The 25629-nt window shown below is 34.3% G+C and overlaps 1 protein-coding gene and 1 long non-coding RNA gene across 9 annotated transcripts in view; one reads left to right on the plus strand and one right to left on the minus strand.

The window, feature by feature from the left end:
• LOC119069639 (protein scalloped) overlaps positions 1-25629 on the plus strand; it is a 136846-nt gene that overhangs the window by 60756 nt on the left and 50461 nt on the right. Inside the window, exon 1 of one of the 8 annotated variants that reach the window (XM_037173751.1) lies at positions 18976-20438. The exons of 6 other annotated variants lie outside the window; for them this stretch is intronic. The gene's annotated coding sequence lies outside the window, so the exon portion shown is untranslated. Of the gene's footprint in view, positions 1-18975; positions 20439-25629 lie in introns of those variants that run through there. One more of the 8 variants, XM_037173753.1, reaches the window with a different exon arrangement.
• LOC119069654 lies at positions 11166-15406 on the minus strand. Its single transcript, XR_005086369.1, has 3 exons — positions 15265-15406; positions 15140-15189; positions 11166-11263 (listed from the first exon to the last, which is right to left on the minus strand). It is a non-coding gene; the product is annotated as an uncharacterized LOC119069654 (long non-coding RNA).

Genomic DNA, 25629 nt, shown 5'->3' on the forward strand with positions numbered 1-25629 from the left:
GTTTGGAATTTTTTTTAAAATTTTTTCGGGTTCAGAATAACAATCCATCAGTTATATGATGCATCGATCTGCAATTTTAATTCGATAAATCGACTATGGACAATTACCAATTCATTTCACATGCTAATGTGTCAAGGTAATCAATTTTTCACAGTCACAAACAGTGTGATGTAAAGTGCTCTTTGCCGCACGTTGGCATGTAAAATAGATTTCTTTTACAGGCGACGACGATGAAATTTAGACATTTTGTTTCAACTATTTTTCAGCTGATCCACTCATACACACAAAAGTGCTTGTACTTGTTTTATAAATAGTAATTCTTGTATGTAGTGGTAACACCGTATAAAAACGTTACAGTAGTTTTGTTTGTATAAGTGTTATTGCTCGTCCAACCCTGATTAATCTATTACCTTATTCACTGTTGTCGATGTCATCGGCGTGTGTTTTACAATTCTCTGTGGTTTTATATCAAGTCATAGTTTCTATCCAGAAATTGTCCTATATTATCATCAATCCAATTGTTTCGGAGAAGTTTTTTATGCGAATTACAGTGGATATTTCCTACTGTCTTTAGACCGAGTCATTGACAATATTTAACCGAATTTCTAAGATATATTTTGGAGCGGTTGTGTCTTTTGTTGATATATTTACTTTGTGAATGAAAGTTTTGCCTCTACTTAAAACTTCTTAAAAATTCTGAATAATAAGTCTTGCCACAGAAACCTAAAGTCCTTCGTCAGCCGGTCGAAAAAAGACTACGCGAAATGTACGAAAAAAGAAAAACAAAATTTGTTTGTAAATTTTCGGAAGCCTAATTTTACCATAATGTGTTCGGCTTATTTCAATACAACTGAGGGCCTTATCTTAGAGCTTTTGCGCACTTAAGAGTCATATCGCCAAGACTTCAGGTGATTGGGGAACAAGCCGACTCCGATTTTAATGAGTGATAGCTCGTTGGATTCGTCTTTCAATTCTAGGAAACACGTATCTTTCACTTTTTCTAAAAAAAAAATGTTTTCTGTGAAAAGTGTTCAAAAGTGATCACATGTCAGAGAGTACCGAAAACAGTTTTTCGGCAATAACTCAAGAAAAAATTATTTTAAATTGTTGTAATGTTGTACGATTGTCGGCCTTGGAAAGACCTACAGATAGAGTATACGCACTGCTTGGTGCTAGTTGATCCACGAGAGCTATGACTTAAAATATAGTGAATGTTCGGAGAGTACTGCTTCTCTGCAGCTTCGTTGTTCCACGGAACTAAGTATGGGGTGTTGTAGCTGGCCTCACCCACTATCGTTCCACACATAAATGAGCCCAGTACTTTTGTGCTGCAAGCCCACAGAAGTGTTAGAAAAAAAGTTGGTGCCAAAATGCAGATTTTTTTCTTCTTTCTGAGGGCTCTACAGCTGGAACAGCATCTGGAACGGTACTATGGCAGTCATTCTTTATCGTCTACTATTCTTTTACCTTATCAATAGAAAAACGCTTCGATATGACACGAATATATCAGATCCAAGGTTAGTAATATCAAGAGAAAAATTATCAAATTTTTCTCGGAGGATTTTAGTCAAATAAAGTGTTAGCGTATAGCAAATGACCTCAGGACTCGACTCCGGAACAGTAGTTAGTTTTTCAATTGGACCAATATTTGCTACGTGACAGGAGTTTGGAAAAACGATATGATCAAGTGGGAGCAAACGGTTTGCCAAACTCCTGTCACGTAGCAAATATTGGTCCAATTGAAAAACTAACTACTGTTCCGGAGTCCTGAGGTCATTTGCTATACGCTAACACTTTATTTGACTAAAATCCTCCGAGAAAAATTTGATAATTTTTCTCTTGATATTACTAACATTGGATCTGATATATTCGTGACATATCGAAGCGTTTTTCTATTGATAAGGTAAAAGAATAGTAGACGATAAAGAATGACTGCCATAGTACCGTTCCAGATGCTGTTCCAGCTGTAGAGCCCTCAGAAAGAAGAAAAAAATCTGCATTTTGGCACCAACTTTTTTTCTAACACTTCTGTGGGCTTGCAGCACAAGAGTACTGGGCTCATTTATGTGTGGAACGATAGTGGGTGAGGCCAGCTACAACACCCCATACTTAGTTCCGTGGAACAACGAAGCTGCAGAGAAGCAGTACTCTCCGAACATTCACTATATTTTAAGTCATAGCTCTCGTGGATCAACTAGCACCAAGCAGTGCGTATACTCTATCTGTAGGTCTTTCCAAGGCCGACAATCGTACAACATTACAACAATTTAAAATAATTTTTTCTTGAGTTATTGCCGAAAAACTGTTTTCGGTACTCTCTGACATGTGATCACTTTTGAACACTTTTCACAGAAAACAAATTTTTTTTAGAAAAAGTGAAAGATACGTGTTTCCTAGAATTGAAAGACGAATCCAACGAGCTATCACTCATTAAAATCGGAGTCGGCTTGTTCCCCAATCACCTGAAGTCTTGGCGATATGACTCTTAATTCGTCCATTTTTCTTATAGTCTAATGTATCATACCAATGCCATCAATAAATGTTTCTTATTATGTAGTGCTACGTAAACTGGACGCTTCACTTTGTGCGCATACAATTCAGGTAAAGTGATCATTGAAAGTGGTCGGAAATAAATGCATATCATTATTGTGCTTTGATGCAACCATTCCAAAGCCCCTGATTTCCATGCACATTTCCAAGCGAAAAATCAATAATTTAGCAAAAACAAGGTTAGTATACTTGCCTCGACTGCATCGCATACTATTCAAAATCCACTTCATAATAAAATATCGAGAGAAAAAAAAATGTATAATACAATTGCCCTATGCGTCCGCATATCAAACCACCCCTTTTGTGAATATAATCTCCGGAATGTTGACGGAAAAAAGCAGATGTTTTTGAAATAGATTTTTTTTTCCTGTTTCCTACATTACGTAAACAACCAAACCATAATCGTTGCATATATATATATATATATGAACTCGACTCACTTATGCAAAACCTCGAAACAAAGTAGTAATAAACGTGTGTGTCCCCTCCGGTAGGGAGAAAAAGAAAGAAAGAAAAAAAAATAAAATACAAAAACATTAAATTCAATCATCGAAAGTATACACATGCATATGGCACGGGGTGAGTTGATATGATATTCCTCCATGGTATGTACGGTACAATCGATTCCACATATATTACATTGTGTGGATGAAATTTAAACAATTTCATATTTCTCGTTTTCATATAGGCATGTGGGCACAATGGATAACATTACTGTATGTTAGATGCATAATATGCTGAACAGTGAACACGACGAGGGACTAAAAACTTAGTTGAAGAATTTTTTTTTTATTCCTAATTTCATTTCCATTAGAAAAGCGGGAAAGTATTTGATGGAATACTTAATGTGCATAACTGGTTTGCCATATAATTTTCTACAATGAACAATTTATGTGTAGTAACGCGATGTTTTATACAGATGTGTAATGTTTAAATGGTATACCTATACCGTTTCATGTTAATATTAGGGATTTCTCTGGTGTGTGTTTAGAAAAGGTTATTGGACTTAGGGACACAACCAAAAAATAGTTTTAGGGTTGTAATTTGCAAAATTGTGTCTCGAGTTCAGCTATTGTACTTTCGGGATACGGCACGTGTGTGTAAAATTTTTAAAATATTTTGTTTCGTCACTCGCTCACACGTACTAAAATCATGATATGAATCACACACAGATTCATTCAGTTAGCGACCCCGATCCTTCTTCTATAGCATCAAAATTGATGCACATTGGAGAAACAAAAAGGCAATTTGCATTGAATCGAAAAGGTATTCAAATTCCGTATTTGTATTTGTCGCTATTTTTTCTCATCAATTGTGATATGTTTTAGGTGAGTATAACTGGTACCCCCTACCTACTCCCTGAAAGTATAAACGTTATTATTGTAAGATTTCCGAATGGGATTTTTCTTCTTGTTTCGATTTTGTGACGACACCCATGAGTGCACAGATCGATAAAACAAGAGAATGATTCTGAATAATATCTCGACTCGACAGTCCACAAGTAGCGTTGAAACAGGGCCGGTTTATCGGTTTCAGCGAACTGGGCCATTGAAGTTGATGGTGATAGTTTTGCATTTTCTGCTTAAAACATCTATTTCCAAGCCCTCGTTATTCTAAGCGATGAGGCGACATAACTACACGGTCAATATCGTCAGGAACGATATTATCGTTTTTTAGACGATAGTATCGTCTAAAAAACGATAGTATCGTTTTTTGGACGATAGTATCGTCTAAAAAACGATATTATCGTTCAAAAAAATGTCATCCAGGACGATAATATCGGCTAAAATTATAAATTTTAAAATATTTTCAGGACGATATTATCGTTTTCTTGACGATATTATCGTTTAAAAAAAACGATAATATCGCCCAGGACGATATTATCGTTTTGGACGATATTATCGTACATAAAACGAAAATATCCATTAGATTTTCTAGAACGGTAATATCGTCCAGAAAACGATAATATCGTTTTTTCAACGATAATATCGACAATAAAACGATACTATCGTCCAGACAATATTTTAGAATTTTTCAATTTAGACGATATTATCGTCCTGGATGAAAATTTTTTGGACGATAATATCGTTTTTTCGGACGATAATATCGTTTTTTTGGACGATAATATCGTTTTTTTGGACGATAGTATCGTCTAAAAAACGATAATATCGTTTTTTTGGACGATAGTATCGTCTAAAAAACGATAATATCGTTTTTGAGACAATACTATCGTCTAAAAACGATATTATCGTTTTTTAGACGATAGTATCGTCCAAAAAAACGATAATATCGTTCCTGACGATATTGACGGTGTGGAAATGTCCCGCCACCATTCTAAGCCTACCGGCGTCAGCGTTTCGACATTTGCTTGTTGAGCTCACCCATATCCAAGAAACGGAGCCATTCTCCTTAGAGTTCCTTTTTAAAACTCAAATGGGATATTCCAAAATTAAATGTTTTATGATGTTTTAGGCCTGCAGGACCTATTTTACATTTTACAGAAAAAAAATCCTAAAAAAACGACAAACCGAAGGTCCTTTGTTGTTCTTACGGCCATTTCAGTTTTTCGTATTTGAGCTGAATGGAGCTGATGGATGGTACTTTACAAGACCTAACAGAAACCAGACTCCAGGAATTTCACGGAATTTATTTCCCTAAAATAGGCCCTGTGAGACTGGTACACATCTATGCCATAGACAATAGATGATCGTACTCACAAGAAATAATAATCGTTCAAACGATCAGAATAAATACGAAGATCTTGTGACTGTCTCTTTTTTTCTAAAATTCGCATTATTTGAATTGTTTAAAGCGTCTAGCGCAACTGAGCAGCATCTGCTTAAATTAATCTATAAATATAGCAATCACAAGCACCCACATATTGACAGCCAATCTCTCGTTATTAGCGACATTCTTTCCATTATATCCTAGGGCTAAATAAAATTGATTGTATCACCAAACATTTTGTGCACAAGCACCGATGCTCGTTTACCATTTATCATTGTTTTTCATATCATTACTGACGGTCTATACCGTATGTATAGCATCATACAAAAGGTTAATCAATATAAACTTACCGAGAGCATCGGAGCCTGTTAACAGGTGTGTTCTAAATTTGATTTAATTTTCTTTAATAATATAACGTTCTTACTGAGCATGTCAATAGCACGCATAAAATCAAGTCATGAAGCGAAAGAAGAATATAAGATTTTCAAATCAATATTATAACTGACTATACCAATATAATGTACTACTAACCAGGTTACTATACTCGCTTTATTTTACCGAATTAAAGAAAAAGAAAGATGAAGAGAAAAAAAAGTATGAAAACCGGTATTATCTTAAGTTAAAAAAGAAGATCACGTTTAACATATACGTCACACACAGGGTGATGGTATAATACATTTCTTTAAGTTACGTTTGTTTCGAACACATAATCGTACATCATGCCCGCACGTTAGTAAGCGAGCGTGACACAAGTCCTCTACTACAAAATTTTCCAAAAAAAAAAAATAGTGACAAAAAGTGGCAGATGATTTAGGACATATTTTTCCCTATTTTAACTATTTTCCTTACAGCAGTTTCCTCAACATCTGCCACTTGTGACGCAATTTTTTTTGTAAAGTTTTCTTTCCTAATTTTTTGGGTCAATTTTCTTTCTTAAATTTTTTGTGTCAATTTTTTGTTGATAAAGTTTTTGCGTACAGACACAGAATGCGTCACCCTCAGCGATATCAGTTATTTTGTAGACACAAGGACTTGCGTCACTTTTACCCTCAGGGTTTTTTTGACTGATATAAATTTATTTGTATATATGTGATCTGTGTGGTATACCAACGTATGTACGTCTGTACATATATAGATATGTACATGTCATTTAAAAAAATATAATAAAAAATTGAAAATGAAGAAAAAAAAATCGAGAGAAAATCACCGTCAGAAATCAAATTGAACGTTCGCTTTTGGGCTTCTTTATTTTATCGTTTTATTTGATTTCATTCGGATATTATAGGTAATTTAGCGTTGAATGAGGTTGGTTTTGCTCGACAAAGGAAAAATAATACGTGTAATAAGTAGTATATAGATGGAGAGTATATATTTATCTTTAGATGAAGAAAATAACAGGCAATCGATTTATGTACCTAAATATTATACCGAGTTTTTTTTTATTTCTCGTTCGTCTTTCTTTCTCTTCGTTCAACAAGTGTACGCATAAAAATATGTTCCGTGCATATCCTACCCATTGGTAATCCAGAAAATATTTATAAAGTTTTTGAAACCATTTTCGTTTTGTTAAAAGATACTGATGGTTCTTTCATCGAATCATTTAAAATTAATATTTATTTATTTGATTGGATGTAAGCAACAATAAAAATTATATAATCCGAATATGGAAGCTGTGCGAATAACGATAATGATGCCGGAGTTTATTACGATAACTTTAGTATTTATGGATGGTAAACCAGGGGCTTTATAATATATTGTTTCATTCATCTTCTGTTTACGAAATGCACACTCCTTGCGTTAATAATTTTATTTGGCCTTAATTGATTTTACCATCATCGTTTGAGGATGTGGGATTGAACGTTTTGCTGTCATCGCGGTCTATTTCCTTTCAAATATTCATCGAAAATTTCGAACCTCATCTGAGGATTAAATGATTCAAAACAAAAGCACATACGATCGGGGTGTCGCGTCATTGGTTGATAACACAACCTTTGTTGGAGTCTATTTTGGGCTAAATTTAACTTTTAAGAAAAAGTAAGCCGACCCATCAAAACAAGGCATCAGAACAGTCGGAGCGTTTGCTGCGACTTAGCCCCGTACAGCCCGTAATCCTATTTCGTCCGCAACCATAATACGTCCGTAGCCCTAATAAGCCCGGAACCCTAATACGTCTACAACCCTCTAATGCGTCTGTTACCAAAATGCAAGTCAAGTTAGGCATTGTCAAATTTACTGAAAATGTTCATTTTTAAAATTGCGCATAGCGCAATTACGAACGCCCGTACGAAGTACCTTTCAAATAAAACCAACAATTTACGACATTATTTTAGAAACCCAAAATTTTTTGCCAACTTTCCATTAGGTATTCAATTACCTCTCAAATGAAACAAAAACTAGCAAAATCGGTTGAGATTTACTCGATTTATGTGAAAAAGGACTTAGGGCCTTAGTGCAAGGGCCCAAATTTGAAACTTTTTTCGCCATCATTCTATTCGGCATTCAATTATCTCTCAAATGAAACAAAAACTAGCAAAATCGGATGAGATTTACTTGATTTATGTGCAAAAAATACTTAGGGCCGAGTAGCGGCCTTAGTCCAAGGGCCCAAATTTGAAACTTTTTTTGCCATCATTTTATTCGGCATTCAATTATCTCTCAAACGAAACTAAATCTAGCAAAATCGGATGAGATTTACTCGATTTATGTGCAAAAAACACTTAGGGCCGAGTAGCGGCCTTAGTCCAAGGGCCCAAATTTGAAACTTTTTTCGCCACGTTCTTTTCGGTATTCAATTACCTTCCATAAAAAACTAAATCTAGCAAAATCGGATGAGATTTACTCGATTTATGTGCAAAAAACACTTAGGGCCGAGTAGCGGCCTTAGTTTAAGGGCCCAAATTTGAAATTTTTTTCACCATCATTCTATTCGGCATTCAATTATCTCTCAAATGAAACAAAAACTAGCAAAATCGGATGAGATTTACTCGATTTATGTGCAAAAAACACTTAGGGCCGAGTAGCGGCCTTAGTCCAAGGGCCCAAATTTGAAACTTTTTTCGCCACGTTCTTTTCGGTATTCAATTACCTTCCATAAAAAACTAAATCTAGCAAAATCGGATGAGATTTACTCGATTTATGTGCAAAAAACACTTAGGGCCGAGTAGCGGCCTTAGTTTAAGGGCCCAAATTTGAAATTTTTTTCGCCATCATTCTATTCGGCATTCAATTATCTCTCAAATGAAACAAAAACTAGCAAAATCGGATGAGATTTACTCGATTTATGTGCAAAAAACACTTAGGGCCGAGTAGCGGCCTTAGTCCAAGGGCCCAAATTTGAAACTTTTTTCGATACGTTCTTTTCGGTATTCAATTATCTTCCATAAAAAACTAAATCTAGCAAAATCGGATGAGATTTACTCGATTTATGTGCAAAAAACACTTAGGGCTGAGTAATGACCTTTGAGCCCTCCCAACAAGCCCACGTTGCATCTTACCCAAAAACAATGTTCAGCAACTTCGTTCTACTCGTCAATACCTTTCATTTGATATATCACAAGCAGCTACCCGAGTAAAAATTTAGTTCTCAGTGAGACTGTAAAATGAGCATGATCAACGGTCTCATTTCAGTCTCCTTACGTATTCAGTCGCATTTCATTCTCACTTTTTCTTTTCTTTGATGATTGTTGAACAAATAGTGAACGAGACCGGCCGAGTGGTCTCTTTTTCAATATTTTACGAGACTTTTGAGACCGACCGAGTGGTCTTTCTTGGAATATTTTTCGTTGGACTTTACGAGACTGGCCGAGTGGTCTCGTTTTGAATATTTTACGAGAATGTAAGAGACCGACCGAGTAGTCTTTCTTGGATTATTTTTCGTTGGACTTTACGAGACTGGCCGAGTGGTCTCGTTTTGAATATTTTACGAGAAAGTAAGAGACCGACCGAGTGGTCTTTCTTGGATTATTTTTTGTTGGATTTTACGAGACTGGCCGAGTGGTCTCGTTTTGAATATTTTACGAGAAAGTAAGAGACCGACCGAGTAGTCTTTCTTGGAATATTTTTCGTTGGACTTTACGAGACTAGCCGAGTGGTCTCGTTTTGAATATTTTAGGAGAATGTTAGAGACCGACCGAGTGGTCTTTCTTGGATTATTTTTCGTTGGACTTTACGAGACTGGCCGAGTGGTCTCGTTTTGAATATTTTACGAGAATGCAAGAGACCGACCGAGTGGTCTTTCTTGGAATATTTTTCGTTGGACTTTACGAGACTGACCGAGTGGTCTCGTTTTGAATATTTTAGGAGAATGTAAGAGATCGACCTTGTGGTCTTTCTTGGAATATTTTTCGTTGGACTTTACGAGACTGACCGAGTGGTCTCGTTTTGAATATTTTAGGAGAATGTAAGAGATCGACCGAGTGGTCTTTCTTGGATTATTTTTCGTTGGACTTTACGAGACTGTCCGAGTGGTCTCGTTTTGAATATTTTAGGAGAATGTAAGAGACCGACCGCCGGGCTCATATATTTGTTTTTGCACGCTTTTAAGACATTCAAACAAAGGCAGGTCGAACAGATTCCGTCTTATCGCGGCTAGAAAAGGTCTCACTCACGTTTTGCTTCCCAATATTCTGTACCTAATTAAGAGTGATATCGCGAAATCTTTGAACAACTTTGGGACAAGGGGTCACGGATATTATTGACTTATAGCTCATTCGATTCGTTAAACTGTTGCGAGTAAAACGTAGTACTACGTTTAGTGAACTTTATTTTGTTGTCGACGCTCGAGGGCATGAAGTAAGGGTCTGCCAAAAGGTGCCCAAAATCGAGTAAAACAATTTTGGGAAAAAAAAATTTTTTAGCCTTGTAAGCCTTCAAGAGACGCACATTTTGAGTATACACACCACCAGGTCCATGTTGACCTGTTGGTGGTATCAATCATTTTAGGTGAAAAAATAGGTGATTTTCCCAAGTCCCTGACCGGCTGCAGTGACATAAGTCCGAGACATGGTATGTATGGTGAGAGAGCCTAGCCTATGTAGTACCATAACATGTAAAAACATCCATGGATAAGTTTCACTGCAAAGGGTTGGAGCGACTTTAGCGGAATTCCACCCCAAGTCGACGAAATTTTATCCCTTTCTTTCGTTTGTTTTTCGCTTTTTTGAGGTTTTTTGTGCGGAAAGTTTTTCAGAGAGGACACTTGCAAGATTTTTGACCCAAGGCGTGTGGACATTCTTAATGAATGGACCCCTTTATATGAATAGACTGAAACCATTTCAGTACTCTTTATCTAAGCCTCATAAATTGCCAACTGAACTATGATCCAGTTTCAATCGTTTTAAAAATAATTAGTCGACGATAGCAACAAAGTAAATAGATGACTAATTAATAGTATTTTATTTCCTTAAACATGAACGTTATTATTTACCACCTGATAAATAAATTGTCAACTTTAATTTAAAAAATAAAAATAAAAAACCTTACGTTTGCTCAGCAGCTACAGATATAAAATTAGACGCTCGTTCATGTGCTGTATGTATGCTTTCGAGAAAAAGAACAATCATCAATCTCTTTTCTGTGTGCGATGTTGTAAATTGCGAGAGTTGTTTTTTGTGCTCTTCACTTCTTCTTCATCTTATTTTTTTTTTGAATTATAAATGATGATTTGTAGAAATAAAACCTGATTCACAAGTTTTATGGTCGGCGTGAGTATATATACGGGTTCTAGAGAGTGTGCGTTGTCTGACTAACTTTGATGGTTTTGTTATTCATGGTTCTTAACGAAATAAAAACCGAAACTATTATTTAAGGAGTGTTATTTTGGTTGTTATTTTCCATATTTTTCTTTTTTAAATAAAATTTGTTGCATGTCAATAACAACAATTACAATTTTCTTCGATTTTTTTTCTTCTTCTTCTTCTCCTTCTTCTCTTCTTATTCGTCTGCGTCCGTCGGACTTTACTTCACCCATAAAAAATATTGTCTGAATCTGAAAGAAATCGATTTTAATGCTGCTTTCTACCATGTAATTTCGATAACTGCAAATTAGTAGCTTGAGATATTAGCTTTTATTGGGTAAATTAATTTCCAAGTTCTAAGCAAACGAACGTAAAGGCATATTGTAATACATAGTGGAATTTAACTCAGTTGTTGCTTCAATAATATTACTTGTAAAGATCCCAACATTATTATGTGATCTGCATAAATATATAGGATTGAACAGAGAGCATAATTTTTTCATTCATTGCCTACTTTGTACCATTTTTTGATTCAGTTGCCATACTATCGTCGATTGGCCTAATATCAGGCACCATGGAACGGATGCATGTATACGGACCCAGTTTATATGAAATTTTAAGTCGAAAGTCGGTCTTTCCTTTAAATTAGTAATGAAGCAACTAATTTTTTTGAAGAGATCAATTTGACGTAACTATATGCAGAACAACAAGCCACTAAATTTCTCAGTATCGTATTTAATGAACCGGATTTCGACCTGAAATTTTTCTGTACAGATTCAGGTCGAACAAATTCAGGTTCGGAATAAACACGAAATCAAAAATTTCAGGTTCAGGGCAAGATCGGGTAGAACCTGACATTTTAATTCAGGTTCGGGTTGTATTTAGACTACTCTGAATCGTGAAGAAATTGGTGTTATCCCAATGAACCATCAACGAAGTGAATCGGTCAGAAATCTTTTCATGAAGTGCCCTTTCGATTTTCATTGCCACCTTTTTTTCCTTTAATACAAAACGTTGGTAAACTGATCTCGAGAAATTCATACCTAAAGGGTCGGTGGGACCTGAGACTGTTACCGCTGTTGTAATATAATTACTGATCTGTGCATTAAATTTCTCTACCATCAATAGTTCTACGAAGAATAATTTTTTTTTAGAATCGAAACCAATTTAAAAATTTAGTTTCTTGCAGCCAATTAAATAAATTAAATTTTTCCTTTCAATTAAATTAAATTTCGTTTTGAATTTAAAAAATTTAATTTTTCAAAATATTTATATTTAGAATCGATAAAGTCTAATAAAAATGATCCCACGTACGTATGAAAACGTTTGAAAAGACTACACCTTCGAAAAGGCAGCTCGCACCCAACATATACAAAACCAATTTCTCATTCACAATAAGTTTCGTATAATAACAACAGCAGTTAATGTTCACCTTTAAAGCCATTATAATTTCATGTTTCGATTTTATTTTTATTATTATTTTTCTTCTCTCTCATCTTCGCGCACACACAGACTCCTCTACATTATATTATGTATCGTGAGTAATATTTATTCCGTTTTTCTTTACTACATTTTTATTTAGGCGTTATTCGTGCGTTTATTACTTCAAATAAGTTGTATTCTTTAAAGCTTTTGTTTGCACATCTTTTATAGAATTATTTCAGGTTTGTACTGAAAACACTTGAATCGAATTTCAGATGAAATGAGCTGAAGCGTTGTACACCCAGTCTTTGTTGAAACGAGTGATATTTGGGAGCGCCGTCGTTAGGCAAACGGAAACTTAATTGGTCCGAAAAGTTTTGTTAGGAGGCAGAAAAGTCAGAAAATAAATGTATTCAAAATGTAACATTATCATGTTGAGTTTTTTCTTTCTAAAGTGTTCTTGGTTTGAACGTCGCGTTACAGCAGACAATGCCAATGAAGGAGTTTAAAAATCCTTTTATTCATAAAGTTAACTTTACTTCACGGAACCAAAAATTTACCTCAAGTTTTTGAATAAAATACCTTACTTGGCAATGGGGTAAATGATGGTAATGGTACTTCGGCTACGCCTCGATCGGCAAGAAGTACCATTTCCATCATTTACCCCATTGATAAGTAATGTACTATTACCGTACAATTGAAAATATTTAACGAAAATGATTTTCCATTTAACTTCATTGTACGGTTGGCAAATCAATCCACTAGACGGATTACTCTTTTCTGGACCGTCATCCGCAGACCTTTTCTTAGAAGATTATTTTGTAGATACCTAGATGGATCTTAATGGTTCAATCAAAGGAGCGTTCAATTATCTCTTTGTTCTAACCAGTTAATTGCCATAGTTTTTGTCTACTTTTTTTATTAAGGGGACGTCCGATTCTTAGGGAATTGAAAGAACGACCTCAAAAATGCGACTCCAATGTAATAAACACTGACAAAAACGTTTAGAAAATCTTACTTGTTGCAGGTAACTTTGTTTCCAAGCAACCTACAATAGCTGCCGCAGCTGAAAAGGATCAAATGAAAAACTAAAGAAAATGGCGGAAGTCGTTTATGAATAACGCCTAAATTTTTGTTTGATTCGGTGGGTTTGCAGGTCTATCTCTTTAAGCGACCATACGAAGATATTCTCAATGTCCTGAAAGAAAATGTCAAAATCAAATTTGGCTTGTTACCAGAAAAAAGAATTCTTCGTTTTGCCAGTTGGATACTTCTTACCAACTCTGCGAATACTTAAGAGCGCTCACCCCTTGGCAAATTTTTAGCCTACATTTGTGCGCAAAAATATTCGTTTTTTGATGATTTCTCTGAACCAAGATCTTTTTTTGAAAAATTAAAATCATTAAAGCATGCAAAAGTTTTGCATGATTTAATGGTTTTACTTTTTCAAAAAAAGATTTTGGTTCAGAGAAATCATCCAAAAACGAATATTTTTGCGCACAAATGTAGGCTAAAAATTTGCCAAGGGGTGAGCGCCCTTAATGGACAGTTCGTAATCAGATTTACCTGATCGTCATTTTGACCTCGATCAGATTTCTTCTCAAGTCCACGTCAGGTTCGGTTTGACCTGAATTGACCTTAGATCGAAACTCAATTTTTGCAGACTAGTTTAAGAAAGCCTGACCCGTCACGAGCCTTACTTTCCCTATTCGTTTAACTATTTATTGAATAATAAAATATTCCGATAGTTTATTAGTACCGCAATTCTAGACGGTTTTTCTAGCACGTAACCTACTAGGCAGGATTCACAAAATTTATTTCTTGCTAATTTTTAATTTATTTTCGCAAAACGTGTCAGAATTTAAATCAATGTTTTTTACGGCTTGGCTGAAATGTGAAAAGACCTTTTGAATTCGTGCCAAATTGTAATTTCCGGCTATTAAATTTTTTTGGTTACAATGCAAACCATCATCAAAGACCGTTTACACGGTGAACGGGGGTTCGATGATGTAGTTGCATGATATTACCTGAAAAATTATTACAATCCGTCCATTTGTCATCTAAATCGACAACGATGTGCTGAACGTAGACGGTATTTCAAATGTGTGTTACGTTTGAAGATCTATATTTATATAAGCCATCGTCATATAGCAATACAATATAAAAGTGTGAACCGGCGAAACAGATTTCGAAAAATTAAGTAAACTGAAACTCTTACCGATTTTTTCAGCTGTGAAAGAAGTACAAAAAGAAAAGTTGCTGAGACAAATAAATACTTAGAAACTTGTAGAAAGAGCGATGGATCTTTTCACGAACTTAAACTATTTTCCAAATTTTAGGTGAAATATTTTTTATGTAGAGAGTCGTCTCCTTGATTGACACTTTCAGTCTTCCACTGGAAAAATAGTTTCCTTGCGGTGCAAGATATTCTCATGATTACAATCACTCGACTAATACCCATATATCATCCACCAAGTACGAACCATATAATCTCCATAATACGAATAAAGTCAATTGTGTGTATCACTTGGATAGCTATCGTTTCTTAGAATCTTCGCGTACATCGGTAGCAAACTGTACAAAACTAGTATAGCATCATACATTATTATATATACCCACCACCAGAGTAATATAAAAAGTAAACAGAAACTCATGGCAGAATAACGATAGAATATGGTTTCATATATACAACAACATATATATACCTTGCATATGGTTTGGATGTGAATTGAATAATGCTGCTGGTGTTGACTCACTTCATTTGCGGGAAAAGTAAAAAAAAAGTTTTTAAACGAAGAGTCGAGTTTCGATTTGTCATTTAACATTTTACCGTTTTGATTTCCTATCTGAACTGAAACCATACACTTTTTGTTCTGCTTGCACTCATGCTGTAACCAACCCATCAGCAATAGGAATATGAAGATTTTTTTTGTGTAAATATTTTTTTTAGTGGATTCAGCGTCTAAAGCTGCTTTTTTGTGGAAGTGATTTAGTGTCACAATTTTTATAATATTATAGGAATCATGTTCCACTTTTTGTTGTTGTATTTATTTCGCAGAAATATGTATACGAACGGTCTCTGTATTCCATACAACAACGTCCTCAACCGAAAAATATTATGCGCAAATAATAATAAAGAAATGATGAGTTACCCGGTGTGTATATAGTCGGATGACTCATGGAAAAACTTATTGAAACGATTTCTGTTAACAATTTATGTGTCAATTTCTGTCAAATCAACATCGATGCGTATTATGCACAAAAACTGATGAATCGATTAAAGATTAGTGATATATTCACCTTCGTATACACAACACACATACATGCAACGTTGATTTTATTAAATTAACATAATGCTAAAGGTATGAAAACTCGCCTGGATATTTATATGCCCAAAATAGAACAGCGGACGGAACGTGAACAAGAGTTTTGATTACGAATAACGGTGACATAATTGACCGAAAGTGGCATGGAGATGAGAAGCTGAAATGGTTGGTTACAAACACGATAGCTTCAACAACTAAAACTGATCGGTATCGATAAGAAAAAAAAAGAACGAGGATTGATTCTAGTACTTCTTTTGTTTAAATTGTCTCCTATTTTTGTCGTCATTGTCGATGACAGACGACTAGTATAATTTAGATTTTATAACTTTCGAGTAAGAAATATTTTTTGATGGTCTTATTCGTAATCGTGTGGTATGCAGGGGGAATTATTCTGGTACTTCTTACGTTTATAGCATCTCCACAGATCTACTACTTCATTAGTTTTATCGAACAGTTTCCATTCTACAATTGAACCAACTGTGTGACAATTTTTCATTTCAAATTTCATTGCCACAATCACACTACATTGCATCATTCACACTCTAATGGTCCGTTGCTAAAATGTCACGTTCAAAATAAAGATTGTCCAATGGGTTGTGATTTTCGCCATTTTAAGAAAAAGAAGAATGATGTTTCAGCTCCGTCTGTGACGCTCGGTAAATACACAATTTGTGCAACTATTTATGTTTCAGGCATGAAGTATACGTTGAATAAATTGGTTTATTATATCTCAATTTCAAATGTTGACATTGGCGCTGGCGATCAGTTTCGACGGTCAAACCGTGAACTTTCATCACAACCCATTAGTATCCAAGTCTTGTTGATTATTTTTGTCGTCGTCAATTACAAATGACTAGCAGTTATAATGGTACTTCTATGTAATATTTGTGGTTTCGGCCAGTCAGATTTTGTAAGAGATTGGTTTAGTACTGCCAAATGGACACGCATTATATTTGGTTCTTGTGCCAAAACATCAATTGTTTTAGAAGGGATGCTAACAAATCATTTCTCTTTTTATAAGTTTGCATTATCTTCTTCCCAGAGATTGGTTCATTGTAGTACAATGATATGTGAATCGAATTGACTCATTCATTTAATCGAAAAACATGCGAAACATTCTATCAAATATTTTACCAATTTAAAATGCATTTATTGATAATAGTTTTGCGGTTACAACTTTTTCGTTTAATTAGTAGATATAAATTGGTTTTTGGACGGTGTAATGGCTAAATAATGAATAAAGCAGGTAGTCATGTACGTCCAGTATGGTACACGTATTGTATTCGAATGCATTACAAGTTATTATTATAATTAGAATATTTGCCGTTAATATGTTTTAACCTTCAGGCCGCAGGCAATTAATATTTTTAAACTAAAAGTGAATACAAAAGGCATCATGCATTGTGGATCGTTCTGTTCGTGCCGTAAATCGTATTTGTTGCATTATACTAACAGCCATTGCATTTAGTGCCCGATTTGCTTACGGTTTCAAAGAGTTACAGAGCCTATTGAGTTATTTGAAGAAAAAATAAATCGATAATCCATAAATCCACAATTCCTTTCGATGAAGTTGCAGCTATAGATTATATCGGAGTTGGATACGTAGATTAATTTTGGAAAATGAGGTAAAAGAACTAAAAACGGAAAAAATTGTGAAATTCAAGCATGAAAGTGACTTTAGTGATTTTATATGCCTTTGTTTTTCCTAGGGTCGAAAGTGGCTTATTACACACCTGGGGAAAGTAAAAAAATTGTTTTAGGTTCCAAAAGCAAGTACACGCTTTATGATACAAAAACGCTCGAAATCACGTGCCGAAAGTTTTTCGAAAGCATCGTTTTTTAGGAGAGTAAATAAACGATGTTCATATTACTTGAAAATAGGTCAAGGACTGACTATTCCGTGTCTTTCGTATCATAATTCGTGTAAAATTTTGTGCATCACAGGAGGGATTCCACTCAATCGCACTCAACCACTTCGTCTCGAGGCAACATACACACTTATGCAAAATAATTCTCTCGGTATAGAGTGTTTAAGTGAGATAGATGGCGAAACGACAACCTATTGTTCCATCTCGGGGTCTGCTGTCAGATTCTTTTGTATTATCGATAACAGCAGACCCCAAGTTGATTTTCCATCTCGCTCTACTTAAACACCGTATACGAATTTACACTTATACGCCAATTTCGTTCCCCGAGTGATGCCAATATTCCATAACAATAAATAAATATTGAAAATTAGAGTTTTCGTGTGGATTTTGTTGATCCGAGGCGGAGCCGAGGTCGATAAACACACGTTATGTAAATAACTGATAAGCGTGACATGTGTAATCGCATGCTAAGCACTTATACGTCTTATACGCCAATATACGTCAAACACTACAAGCTCATTCGTCAGTATTGATATCCACGATTCTGTATGAAATCAAAGATTAGAAACGGGACTCTTAGACTTTCACAAAGCCTTAAGTAACCTTAGAAACTTTAGTCGTCGTAGCTGAGAACATACGAATCTAAGGCGAAGTGCTAGTGTAGCGTCTGTCTTTTTAGTGATCAATTATTAGGTATGTCTCGCTTCGTGGACGGATTAGCGTAATATACGTTTTTAGGACTTCAAACATTTTCTATGAAAGGAGGAAACGATGTGGAAGGTGTGTGGAAGAGGGAAGGGAAATAAAGTCATTGAACATTTATAAGTGACTTCTACCCGTAGATTCATCTGCCTAGCAAAGAAAACATGGAAATTATATGAGACCATGTCACTGCATTTCATCAGTCTGACTCTGACAACATCGAATATTTATTGAAACGTAAACGATTCTGTTGATGAAAAATACGCGCGCGATTTTTCTTGTTATTTTCAAAACAAACCGAATCAAAAGAATAGACAAAGAGTCTAAAAGTGTATGATTACGTAAGGAAAAACTGAAAATTTACGATTGCAATTAATTCATTTGACAGCAAACCTGTTCTACTTAATTCATATTGTGTGTATGACTAACAGCTCGATCGATAAAAAATTAATTCAAATTTTAGACATTGTGCCCCATTAAAATTCGTAAAACCAAGAAAATGTAAGTATCCCGCAAACAATTTTTGTATATGTAAAATACCTATTCTATATGAAATGCAAAAACCAAACACAATAATTTTGAAGTTATATATTGTCATCGATAAATGATATAATTCAGAACTCATACGAAAATCAAAAAAAAAATTGTTTGAACAACAGAACAACTTAACATCATCCACACACAAGAAATCATTGTTAAAGTCATTATCATCCGTACATATACAAAACCATTCAGAGTATAGAATACGAAAAAACAAAAAAACCAACAAAATTTAGATCTACCAAAAACTTCATTTTAACATTTACCTGTTCAAATCATTTTTATTTACCCCTCCGATAATTGTATGTGTGAGCATTTTCATTCATGATAGACGTATGATAAAATATAAATAAAAAAAAACCCATGCGTGTGGTTGTGAACTTTATTACTTTCTATATGACTCGACTCGACACTGAACCATTGCACAAATAAATATTGTACAAAAATAAACTATAATAACAAAAAGTGTCTATGTGTGCACGATAAACCACTCGTACCGACATTATATTCAGTATGTATGTATGTAAATTTTCCTCTCACCGTCTTTACAACAGCAATCCCTAGTCAGCTAGTTACAACCTTACCATACTACATCAAAATCAGTGACGCTGTGTTCGTTTGTTAAACATCAAGGAAAAAGTTGTCCGGAGTGGGTTTTTCATATCGGACGCGTTTGATCACTTTAAAAATAATATTTAAAAAAAAAAGACAAAAAAGTTATACATTTTGTTGTACTATATACAGCACGGTTGTTCGGTTCATGATGCTATAATAGAATTGTATCATTACGTCGGTATTGCTTCGGTCGTTGAGTCATATTTATATTGTTTTTTGGGAAAGTGTTGTTTGTTATTATTTAACACGAAATATAATATTCACTTTGCTGGATGTAAACGAAAATATTTCTATAATTTGTGTGCCATTTGATTGCAACCAAAACGCAACATCGAAAACTTATGCAAAAATTATCGACATTTTTCGATTGATAAAATAGTTGAACAAACCAAAGTTTGAATGTAATAAAACATCGTCGGGTTAATTTTTTCATACGGATAATATTGTGCCTCTTGCCAGTTAAATTCAGCTGAATTTGATATATATATATATATCCGTGCTGGATTGTACGTCTGTACGAATAATATAACAAAAGTGGTTTCAAATTGAATTAAAACACCTGTGTGAGTCAGTGCTAAGTGAGGATTTTTTTTTTATATTTATTTCATTCTCTTATTGATTAAATGAATAATAAAAGTGTACAACAGAGTGGATTGTGAACACATTCACACATCTTCTCGTTTAATTAATTTACTTATAAATGATCTTGATTAGCATTTGATCATATTTTTGGTATGTGTGTGTTGGTCGATTGTGTGTATTGGTGTTGAAAAGAGTGGAAAAGAGACAAGACAATAAAAAAAATTGTGCAAGCACGCTGGTGTGCAATAGAGATAGGTGGATTGTGATTTTAGTGATCTTGCGGTTATAATTAGTTTCTTCGAGCAATAGCAACAACCGCCGAGCGGAGAGAATCTTATCTCCGCTGTGTTGGATAAATAATTTTTTTTTTGGTAAATAATTTTTCAAATTTTGGAATTATTTAATGAAGTTGAGTTTGAAGTAGCACTGGTCGCGTCTCATAATACTCTGTAAAACGTGATAGTGATTCATGTATCGATCTGTGCTTGCGGTCAGACCGTACAGACTGTAGTCTTTGTATCATTCTCTTTTATATAAATATTATAAATGAAAACAGAGTCGACTGTACATTCGTTTCTGTTGATGTGCAACTCTTTTGATATACTTTTGACTTTATTGTTTACATTGCATCTATGTAGATCCACCTCGTAAATCGTTGTCACTTTTTCTTAAGTAAATCGATAGACGTAAGCGGTTTTCCGGATGCCTAATGATATCAGGCATACGTGCTGCTACGTTCAATGTGTTGAAATGCTAAACGATTCAGCTATCCATATACAGCAGCTATCCACCGTACAGTTTTGTTTACATTGATGTATCAGTGAATAAACACACAAGAAAATCGCTTTCGAGTCTGTTGGTTTTCTCTCTCCCGGTATACTTGAGCTGGTTTTGTCCGGCAGCGGCGAGAACAAAAATCGGTGATAGAGGGGACACCGCGCATTTTGTAAATAGACTTGTTGAGTCTGCCTTCCAATAACGTTTCCGATTTTATTTTATTTTTATTAATTTTATAAAATCGTCATTCGAAAGACGAAAAATAAAAAAAAACGTTTTTCTTTCTTTGAATGAATGACACGTTTTTGGCAGTTCAAAAAACTCATCCACAAGCACATCAAGTGGTGGCCGTTTCAGTATATATAAATGTTTTGTTGTTGTTTGTTGTCGCTTATACGCTTCGTTTTCAAAGGAGTTCTTTGTTTGCTGAATTCTAATTTTCATCTAACTTCTGCATTTCAATAACACACATATTCCACAAGTAAGGCCACAATAAATCAACGTATTTGTTATGTGGATGTATACATAAGTATAAACGTAAAGCAAAAAAAAATAGAAAAAAAAATATTCGAATGTTCATTCCATGAAACTTTTATAAATAACAATATTCTCAGAAAGCGTGTGTTATACATGGACGTATTAAGCTGTTGCAAATTTATATTTACCTTTAGGATAAATTTTATGTGCTCAATAATTCGCTTATGTTAAATAAGAGATTTGCACCTGGTTGGTTGTATGTTACACGATCCGAAGCGACTAAATCGCAGAACTTAAATTATGAACTTTTGCGGGCAAATTAGACTCAGAGTAGATTTTCTGTAATTCTTTGCAATTTTACAACTAAATTGATTTCCGATGTTGTTTTGAGTCCTATCATAACCCAACCGACGTGTACACCTCATAGTTCTGCGATCATTTGATTTTTTTAATTAAATCCTAGTATGTCGACTTGTCGCTCAACATTTTAATCCCCTTCGGGCCAACACAAACTTTGTGCCGAAACGCTAGCATTCAAATTAAACAAAGTTCAACACAAGCTGGGAATTACGTTCCATATTTAGGAAATATCGTGTCACTGCAGAAGTAGTCGATAATTTCCTGTTACGCAGGTTGTTTTCGGTTTGGTTTGTTTGCTCAATCCACCGCTTACCATATCATTATTGTGGTATATTCTATGTTTTATATAGTGGCCAGATAGATGGTGGGCGTTGTGTAGATTTACGACGGCACATAATCGATTTGTAGACCACTTCGGACAAAAAAAAATCGAATTTTAGGTTTTTTTTATAGAAAAATAGTCTTTCTAGCACCGAAGCTCACAGTAAGTCAAATAGGGTGCTAAAATCCTGTTCGCTACGGGGTGGCTAGAGAGTTTTTCTTTTAACAGTAACATCGCATAAATCAGTAAAAATGTGGATCAACCAAAAACATGTTTTTTCACTTTTTTTAACCGGTAAATGACACCAAAAACAATGAAAATGTTTTTTTTCGTTCCACAGTTCAGGCTCCTGGTATCACCTCACTCTAACCCTTCCCGAAATTTCATTTTTTTTTTCTCGAATAAAACCTCAAAATTGGTCTTATTTGAAAGCTATTCCATGATGGTCTCACGAAAAAATTATTTTCAGGGCGATGAGGGCAGTTGTGTGAGTCAGGTCGATGGAAAGAGGTTCACAATGGTTCAAAAATTAGATTTTCGAATTTTATTTCATCGAGTTAGTCTCAAAAGCACAACAGGCCCACTGGAGGCTTAGGTGCAGGGGTTCGCCCCACCCACTCATACTAAACTAATTTCCAAAAAAATATGTAAAATTTCTCCATTGGTTTTCGGTCAAAACAATATTTTTGGTGCCGTTACAGCATGTGATTTGGGAAAAGAAAACCTTATTTCTGGCTACCATCATGTTCACATAAAAAAAACAACAACAAAATCTTCGGACAAAATCGGCATATAGCCCACTGCTACTAAATTACGGCGCACCCGTCTCGATACTGTGTGCCTGTCTGTACGCATGTACCCATATTAAATTGTATGTTGATAGTGTCTATATTTGTGTACCCTACCGAACACGAAATTGAATGTAATGCAAGTAATTGCGATAATGAGCAATTCGGTATTTATTTACTGTAAATTAGGGACTTTTCATTTTCGATTAACACAAACAATTGGTTTTCATTTATTTGAATTTAATTAAAAACGCACTGCATTGATTGTGATCCGGTGTGCGATGGTTATCATTATAATGCAATCATTACATTAATGAGAACAGCCCACAGAGTCCACAGAGTCGTTGAAATGAATTTATTAAAAGTCATTAATTAACGCTACTTTACTCTAAAACTCAAAATAATATATATTTTTGTGTATTTATTGTTGTTGTTGTTGTTGGTGGTGGTGCTGTATGTATACAACATACTACACAAAATGTTAGAATCGACCTTCAAGAAACTGACCTATTTTACATTGGATATGAAATACAACATTCATTTGAAATTAGTTAGCAACACAAAACAACATTTTCGAAATATTTTTGGACTGGTGCGAACGTGATTTTTATTTTTTTTTTTTGGTTACAGTCCCATTATTATTTATATTTTTATTTTGATAACGTAAACGTTGTCATGAAAGCGATGCGCTTTAATTGATAAGAATTATTATTTCTAAACGAATTTTTCTGTAACAATAATTTCAAGAGATAAGGTTTTTTCTTTCAACGAAATAAAAAAAAAATTGTGTGAAGATAGGTAAATTTCGGACGTAATAAGAGTAAATAATGGTGTACGATAACGATTCCGTTTTTTTTTATACAATAAATTGAGATAATTACATATTTACTTGACGAAATGTAAGCACCGCGCGCTGATAGAACACATTATAATTCCTAACAAACGTATTGTTGGTGTAGACAGTAATTGCATGTATATAAATAGAAAACTGAACAGAGCGAGCATTATGGGCGATATGGTGTAGTAAAGATGACAACATAATTTATTTAAAACATTTTTCAATCAATTGATTGGATTAATATCAATTGATTAGAATTTAAAGCCAATTCGTTTGGATGTGTATGTATACGACAATTATTGAAGTCATGTTGTGTCATGTTCAAATTGCTTACTAGTTTTTCAATACTAATCCAATAAGAATCTAATATTGAGAGGTTAAAAGTTAATAAATTTTTTAACAAATATTACTCAGGGCTTATTTTCGGATTTTTTTTGTTAAATTTGCTCGAAATATTTGCAAAATCTTCAAAAATTTTGAAAATCTTAGAAAAGTTTGAAAATTCTTAGAAAATGTTGGATAGAAAAGTTTGAAAAATCTTACAGTGAACGACATCTCAAATGTCTCACTGTATAATTTTCTGAGAATTTTATTGTGTCATTGCAAATTCACAATGACATTCTCTGAAAAAAATGACACTGAGACATTTGAGATGTCGTTCACTGTAGCAAAGTTTGAAAAATCTGAGAAAATTTTGAAAGGTTTTTGAAAATTTTGGAAAGAAAAGTTTGAAAAATCTTAGAAAATTTTGAAAAGTCTTCGAAAATTTTGCAAAGTCTTTGAAAATTGTTGAAGAAAAGCTTGAAAAATCTTAGCAAAGTTTGAAAAATCTTAGAAAATTTTGAAAAGTCTTCGAAAATTTTGGAAAGTCTTTGAAAATTGTGGATAGAAAAGCTTGAAAAATCTTAGCAAAGTTTGAAAAATCTAAGAAAATTTTGAAAAGTCTTCGAAAATTGTGGATAGAAAAGTTTGAAAAATCTTAGCAAAGTTTGAAAAATCTTCGAAAATTTTGAAAAATCTAAGAAAATTTTGAAAAGTCTTCGAAAATTTTGGAAACTCTTTGAAAATTGTGGATAGAAAAGTTTGAAAAATCTTAGCAAAGTTTGTTTTCATTCTCGTTATTCTACATAATCGTTGAAATGAACGAACATCATTACAAAATTTTTTTTACGATTTGGTAACTTGACATAAAACTTCACTTATCCCTCTCATTTTTGTTTATCTCGGGGTATATGTTCTCGGCAGATAAAAAGCCTTTGGCTCGACCAGCAATGCCCACACGTCTAGATAACAATTTTGACAAGAGGTACATAATCTTATATTACCAGTACAATTTGTGTGCAGAATCGACGTGTAATTGTCAAGTTTCACATCGATCTTTAATCATGCATGCAACCAATCCCAGACACATCTAACATTCGATGCAAATTATTCTTTCAAGAAGCAAGATATCGATTCGAATCATTTTAAATTGGTTCGGTTGGTCGTTCTTTTTCCATTGTTATTGATTGGATGCGTTCCAAGCACGATAACAGCTTTCCCTTGTTGAATGACCACAGCAATTCTATTCCTCCCGAAAGAAGGAAAATAAAACAAAAATATTTTGGCCCGAAACCAACTAATTCTGCGATTAACTACTTCCCAATTGAATCAATACAATAATTTCGATGTTTTTATGGTCATACTTGACAATCGAAGTGTTTGCTGCTGCTTCATTTTGAAACATTTAACGATAGTCGATAGTGCTAAAATGTGGACACAAGATTTACATCATGCGCTAAATTACGTTTCATATTTGAAAATTGGTCGGCTTAATTCTGAATCGTCTCTTCAAGTTGTGTATATTTGTAGAAGTCGTAAAATTTGCATAAAACGATCAACGAATATGGTTACTATGACCACTCACTCTGCTTCGCTCAGAAAACTAATTGCTGACAAAAATTCTAACGGTGCTAAACTTTCACAATCGGAGCTGGTAAAAAGACTTGGATGAATTTTTA

The sequence above is a fragment of the Bradysia coprophila genome, assembly GCF_014529535.1.
Source record: "Bradysia coprophila strain Holo2 chromosome X unlocalized genomic scaffold, BU_Bcop_v1 contig_38, whole genome shotgun sequence".
Taxonomy (NCBI): domain Eukaryota; kingdom Metazoa; phylum Arthropoda; class Insecta; order Diptera; family Sciaridae; genus Bradysia; species Bradysia coprophila.